Raw genomic sequence first — 7,810 nt, forward strand, 5'->3', positions numbered from 1 at the left:
CACGTTGAGCCTGAAAATGACTGCAGGAAATGGAGGATCATCAAGTCTGTTCTGACGAAGGGCTGAAAGCTTCTGTACCAACATGCACTGGAAAAAAACACATTGGATTAAGAGTCCAGACTCTTAAAAACATTGACAAGAAGAAGGACTCTTGATTCAACCAGATTCAAGCTTAAATCAAAAGGAAATCCGCTCAAATTAAGAGGCTTGGTTCTTGATTTAAGCTTAAATCTGATTGAATCAGGAGTATTTTTTCTTGTCGATGTTTTTAAGAGTCTAGACTCTAGATCCAATGTGTTTTTTTTTCCCAGTGTGGTTCGAAAATGAAAAGTAACGAAGAGGTCAAGAAAAGAAAAACAGTCCAATCAAAATTATTCTAGCGTTTTTTAAAAATCCGAGGAGAGAAGGCGGTCAGTCTATAGTACTTTTTGAGGACAATCCGACGGTACTTAATGAGATAGGAAAGGGAGAGGAGAAGGGGGGGAAAGGAGGTCAAAAAAATAGTGTAAAATGCCTGACACAAATACGTAGGAAAAATCTCGATGGAAATACTTTTTAAAAAAAAGGCAAAAAACCTGTCTTCTCTGTGTCTATTTTTGGTTCTTCGAGAGCTTCTGGTGGTTGCTGTACGAATACTCATCACGCATACGTATGGAGATCGGGTAATTGCCCTCGCTAATGGATAAAGTCTCGCCGTTCACGCAAGTGCAGTGACAAAAAAAGAGACCAGAAAGGTTAAAAAGACACACCAAACCAATTCCAAATTTCAAAATTTGGTACAGACTGTCTGTACTTCACTTACTCTCTGTACTTAGCTTATTTTCTGCACTTCCCTCGTTATTTCTGTACTTGTTTTAAAAAAAAGTTGCTGCATTTTTTCTGAAATGAAAGTGGCAGCTAAAAATCTATCCCTCTTCTCTTTTTTTTCGAGCCATGATTCTCCACGTGGAAACTTCGCGGAGCAAAAACTAAAATTTGGCACCTCCATAGAGGTCCCCGGCGAGTAAACAAAGACCTGACGACGCGACGCCTTTGAAACGGCAGCACAAAGGAACATCGGTTGAAACAAAGGCCCAAGCTCGCGAGCCTCCGGTGCCTTTTGTCTGTTGAGGTGGCAAGCTCCCACTTGGCTCGACGTTGCCGCCTACACGCCACGCCGATGAGCTCAACAATGTCGACGATAATGCCATCAATTACGAATGATGTGGAGACTTGGCGAGCCACGGGGGTCCACGGTGCAGGAGAGGGGGTGGCGTAAAGCTCATTGCGTGAGCATGGCGTCTGCTCGAGATTGCCGGGCTGTGCTGGTACGAAGAACTTGACACTTTAGTATACCTTCCACTGGCCTCTTGGCGACAGGTGGAAGTATAGAGTCCCTTTATACTGAGAGTTAAGACAACACCCCCTCATGGAGTTACAAACGGGAATAAAGATTACAAAAATTGAACGTTTTTCGTAATCTTTGATCGGCTCATTCTCAAATTCCTTTCTCCGTTCCTTCTCTCATTACGTTTGTTTCTTGCCGAGCCCGTAATTCCCTGGTCCATTCCAGATTATAATCTTTGCAATTGGTGAAAATGTAATCTTTATTCCCGTTTGTGACACTGTGAAGGCCTAAAATACGGGAACCAATCAGAAATGGATTCACATTGTCTTGACTCTCAGTATAAATGGACTCTAGGTGGAAGCTTTTACTTTCAGGAACTCAACACCTCCTTATGGACAATTATAAGGGAGCATCAGTCATCACCCTTTTTCAGCTCTTGCCCTACCTACTGGGTGGATAATGAGCTTCGGTTGACCGTCATGAGCCAAACAGGTTTCTCAAACTTTGGTTTATTTGTGAAACGAGATTCTCAACGCGTTGTTGAGCATCCACCTGGTAGGTAGGTCAACAGCTGGATGTTGGAGTCCCGAAAGTAAAAGCTTCCATTGCTGAGATACAAGTTAAGGGTCTCTTATCTCTGGTATAACCTAAGACCTTTGATATACCTTAATACCCTTGACCCTTGATAGGTGAGCGTCCTGTGAGGAAGTCGACAAAGGTGGCTGATCCGGCTGTCATGTCAATCTAGTAAAATAGCTCCGTGCCAACGAAACAAGAAGCTCATTGCGGTGTCAACAATCATTGACGCAGAGCTAGAGCGAGGGAAACTAGAGCTAGCGTACCTCTTTGGAGTCTCTCGGTAGAAAAAAATATGGCAGTGACTGTGGGTTGGGATAAGCGGGAACAATAAATCATATTCGATACATCAAACGGGTGAGATTGTATCGATATCGATTGGTTCAGGACATAAACATAGCCTCAAAAGTAAATTCAGAAATCTGAGAGAACGGGTCTTTTGTAACAGATTTTTTATTCTTTTGAGTACCAAATACCAATGCAAAGTGAAATTGTCAGGAAATTTCTCATTTTCAGCTTTTCCAACTTAAATCCTTACAGTTTGGTTTGAGGTTATGTTCTATTGTTTTGAACCAAACGATACATCGAACCGTTATCGAATACGGTCTATTGAGAGGGGAGTCCTCTCGCTAAAAGAGGTCATTTGCGGTATCCTATCGTAACTTCTCCCGATTTACAAGGTTGTTCGGATCCCCGGTAACTCGGGGGAGGTATTGAAAAGGTCGGCGTTCACTTCGGCAAATAAGCCCCTAGAACAGTAGACGCAAGTCGGGAACAAGGCCGTTTGTTTCGGATCGTTAATTACGTTCCGTTTGTCGACGGCACACAGTGGATCGAGCCAGTTAGAGTAGGTGGACATGAAATTTTTGACTAAAACAGCAAATTTTGATGTTTATTTCCTCACATTTTAAAGAGGTTGTTCCAAAAACGCCGATTTTGGCCCCCCCCCCTGGATTCGGCCCAAACTTTGCTCAGATGTTGTACTAAGTGTCCCCGACGCTTGGGCAAAATTTCAGCCCCCTCGGATAATTAGGGGGGAGGGGGCAGGGGGGCAAAGTTGCGATTTTTTTAAAACTTTAAAAATCGATATCTCGCGAACGGTTTGACTGTAAGTGTTGCGGTTTGCGCTAAAAAACGTTAAAAAATATTCTCTACAAGAATATTAATGCTGTTTGCAAGGTTGCGTAATTTATCGCGGTCATAAATCGATATTTTCGATTTTGAAGGTTCGACTTTTTTTCGTTTTTCGTCTCTCCTCTCCAGGCGATCGTTGCTACGGGAATGAAAACCGGTTGAGGTGATTCTCCATAAAATTCTGCATCTGCTACACCTTGTTTGACCTTGGGGAAACGATTCGTTCGTGAGTTATAGCGATTTTTCTGCGATGGGAGACATTGTGCCTCCCCCTTTTACGCCCCGAGGGTGGCTAGGGGGGCCTCGGGACCATAAAAATCGGATTCCTTGGGGTCGATTACCGGGAAATCATCTTTTTTCCGGAGAATCTACGTCAATTTGCGCCCAAAAATGATCTTTTCAAAACGGGGACATCGGCCTCCTCCATAATTTCCCTTTGGTCAAAAATTGACGTAGATTCTCCGAAAAAGATGATTTCCCGGGTAATCGACCCCAAGGAATCCGATTTTTATGGTCCCGAGGCCCCTAGCCACCCTCGGGGCGTAAAAGGGGGAGGCACAATGTCTCCCGACTTTTGGGATCATGACCCCAAGGGGGGCACCTACCTCCCAAGGGGGGGCATGGGGGGTTTCGGGACCGTGAAATTCGGATTCCTTGGGGTCAATTCCCTACATAACCCCGCGGTCCCCCACTTCGTACTACCTAACCTAAACCAACCGAGAAAAAGACCTGTTACGGATGGTCTGAGACACCCCGTATAACGAAGTATTAAAACAATATTTATTGGAGGGGAAGGGTGGGGGGAGGAGAAAATATCGATAATTACAGCCTACAGCATGAATATAAGGCCCTAGCGGTGAAACAACCTCTGCCTCGCCCGTGCGGGATGGAGCGCCGCCGATATGCCGTCCGCGCGTAACCGGTAACGCGCAGAAAAATCGCTATAACTCACGAACGAATCGTTTCCCCAAGGTCAAACAAGGTGTAGCAGATGCAGAATTTTATGGAAAATCACCTCAACCGGTTTTCATTCACGTAGCAACGATCGCCTGGAGAGGAGAGACGAAAAACGAAAAAAAGTCGAACCTTCAAAATCGAAAAAATCGATTTATGACCGCGATAAATTACGCAACCTTGCAAACAGCATTAATATTCTTGTAGAGAATATTTTTTAACGTTTTTTAGCGCAAACCGCAACACTTACAGTCAAACCGTTCGCGAGATATCGATTTTTAAAGTTTTAAAAACATTGCAACTTTGCCCCCCTGCCCCCTCCCCCCTAATTATCCGAGGGGGCTGAAATTTTGCCCAAGCGTCGGGGACACTTAGTACAACATCTGAGCAAAGTTTGGGCCGAATCCAGGGGGGGGGCCAAAATCGGCGTTTTTGGAACAACCTCTTTCAAGGGGTGCGCGTAAGAGCAAATCTCACGAAGAAACCAATGGACCCACTTTTAGAACCACAAAATTGTGTATGAACGGAGGTATAAGCTTTTAAAGTTTTCAAACTTTGTCCGACCTCTCCTATTGACTCGATCCACTGTGCGGCAGTGGAGAGGAGGCTGGGCCGAGGTAGGGACCAAATGACGTGCTCCGCGTCACAAAGCGACGTCCTGGCGAGATGGTCTTCGAAGTTGGACATTCTACGGCTCGGATACACAGAATAACTGGCTTTCCCGTGTTTGTTATTTCACGGTGTGAAAATTCGAATAACCTATAGACGGTGCCCACCAATTTTCGAAAAAATTCCGCGCAGGGAATCAACATAGCACGGAGGAGAGACAGCAAAAAAGAAAAAAATAGAGACAAACGTTTTAAAAGAAATCGGAGCGCTTCAAACTACATTACAACTCCATTTTCAACCGGGGGAAAATGAAAATTGTGTGAGAAGGGCAGTCGTCGACCCACGTTATTGTGAAAACGATGCAGATTACGAGGTAAACAGAACCCGAAATGGACAGTGGTTTACCTCTTTAAATTGACGTACCTATGCAGAAAGAAACTACTTGAAAATGGGTTAAATCAAAAGGAAATATGTGTATAGGATGTGCATGCATCGAAGTTCCGTTTGATTTTATTCATTTACACATGGTTGATTTCAACAAATATATGTCCAAACGAGGGGAAAATGGGCCCGATTAAACTTTCGGACAAAACAAGATATTTGGACTTCTCCTTTGCTTCCAACTTAAGGTGATTCGGTGGACGCCATATTTTGTGTCAGAACGGCATGCGATATATCGCATCAATTGGTTCCATTTTTTCAGCTACTCGTCATTTTTGTCCAATTTTGTGATGGCAATTCTGTTGTCAGGAGACTAAAGCACTCACTTACCAATTTTAACAAAGACATTTAATGTAATAAAGGCGTAGTTTTTTTAGAGAGAAAATATCGCATTCGGGTGCAGTTTCGATATCAGTATCGAATGCGATGTTTTCTCTCTGAAAGAAACCACGCCTTTATTACGTTGAATTTCTTTGTTAAAATTGGTGAGTGAATGCTTCAGTCTCCTGACAATAGAATTGCGATCTCAAATTTGGAGAAAAATGACGAGTAGCAGAAAAAATGGAACCAATTGATGCGATATATTACATGCCGTTTTGACACAAAATATGGCGTCCATAATCACCTTAAGAAACATATTTCGCACCGACAGACGTGACTGACAGTCGATAGGTTCACACAATAGCTGACTGAAAGAAGAACAACGTAAGCGACGTATAAATTCCACGGCACTAAACGTTACTCTTCAAATAAGCCGTTCAATTGAGTGGAGGGGCGAATCAGTGCAATTTTAATCGCGCGCCTGCAAGTGACAGAGGCATTTAGCACGACCTTGAAAAGCGGTTAAGGAAATTGTATGCAGCCATTCGCAAATCGACCACAACAGTGAATTCATAGATCCCCGTGCTAACCCGCAGATGAATGAAACTAGACCTTAAGGCAATGTGGGTACTTGACAAACCTTCATTGTGAAACTTAGGGTTTACAAAAGCAGACGATTTCCCAGCGGAAGAGTGGAGGATTGTCTTTAAAACTGACTTTGTTAAGACTAACTTTGTCAATAGACGAATCGAAAGATTTGGCAAACTTATGGCTTACAGTGGCGCGGCGTGCTTTATGCCATCTATCGATATTTCCCCATTTGAAGCTGTGGTAAATAATCGATTATTAAGGTGTTCGCTGCGAACGCCCTGTTTATCGATACTTTTCCATAGGTTTAAATGGTCGATCAATCGATATATCGCAAAGCACGCCACGCCACTCATGGCTTATGGTGACAGTGGCGAGGCGTGAATGATCGATCATCGATGTTTCCCCATTTAAACCTATGGTAAAGAATCGATTATTAAGGTGTTCGTCGCGAACACTCTGTTTATCGATCCTTTTCCACGGGTTTAAAAGACAGATCAATCGATATATCGCAAAGCACACCTCGACACTGTTGACTTCCGTGCGTCGATTTGAGTTGGCTGATACTGACAGAGGATAAGCTGAAATAAGATGATAAGATTATATTTATTTAATCTAGTTGGTTATGGTACATTTCATAATACTAGTTTACATTAATTTATTACATAATATTACAGTGATTATCTGTTAAATGACGGCAGTTACGAATAAACCAGTTTTTGATCGAACAGGGTTTTATGCAAACTCTACTCCGAGAATAATACGATTCTCCGATCAAAAAGATTAGGATAAACTTCATGGCTCTTTTCTTTCAAGATAGTGTGAATATTTGTGGTTAAGCTATCCTATAGGCTCGTTTTCTATTCCTTAAGGTACTACTCGACGTCTTCTGACCCATTGTTCATGAAAGTAAGACTGCTGGTATAGCTGCAAGTCAAATTCGTGTCATCTGATGTGATCACACCTCCAATTATGACCTCCTTGCCCACTTCAACTAAAATATCCGCACAAAAATGGACTGCTTAAATGCTGCTCTAATATTACACTTTAAAATATATGCTTCCGAGGGTGTTCCATGTTTTTATTTACCTACAATTAGTGACGCCTTATTTAGGAGTCATGAAATCGCGTGTCTTTCACGCGATGAAAATTGCAGCATTTCGTGCATACATTAACCTCGTGCACAAAAATGGACTGCTTAAATACTGCTCAAATATTACACTTTAAAATATATGCTTCCAAGGGTGTTCCATGTTTGTATTTACCTACAATTTGTGATGCCTTATTTAGGAGTCATGAAATCGCGTGTCTTCCACGCGTAGAAAATTGCAGCATTTCGTGCATACATTAACCTCGTGTTGATCACCTAGACATTTTAGGGAGAAGAGGGTTCTCGATATAAAAAGGCTGTAAATTTTCTGCATCCTTGTCAAACAGATGATGAAGTATATGTGGTTGAATATTCGGATGGAAAGTATTTCACAGGGCGATGACGATTCTTAAATCGACTATTTTCATCAGAGTTCTGGGGGGCAAACTCGGGAGTTAAGTTTTTTGCCTGACAAAATGAGATCCTCACTCGTCAAGTTCGAGCCATTCGAGTTCGCACTTACCATGGAGCTTGAACACTTGCTCCACGGAAAAAAAGTGTTAGGGGTTTTCCTCTTAAGTGTTGGTTCAATATCCCAGTTTGTTGGATGAATTGAACATTTCCGATTAATTGTGGTAGAGCCGCAACTCAGGTTGGAGTATTAAAGCAACATTTGGATTAGTAACCTTAATTTATTGGGGTATGTACAACTACAATTACTTGGAAATGCTAATATCGTCCAACTACCACTACCTCTTTCATTTTGGTGT

The 7,810-nt window shown here is 42.5% G+C and overlaps 1 protein-coding gene across 2 annotated transcripts in view; it reads right to left on the reverse strand.

The window, feature by feature from the left end:
- Positions 1–7,810, reverse strand: part of sfl (N-deacetylase and N-sulfotransferase sfl) — a 172,107-nt gene that overhangs the window by 139,959 nt on the left and 24,338 nt on the right. The gene's annotated exons all lie outside the window — the stretch shown is intronic.

This window comes from Bemisia tabaci, chromosome 3 (genome assembly GCF_918797505.1).
Source record: "Bemisia tabaci chromosome 3, PGI_BMITA_v3".
NCBI lineage: Eukaryota > Metazoa > Arthropoda > Insecta > Hemiptera > Aleyrodidae > Bemisia > Bemisia tabaci.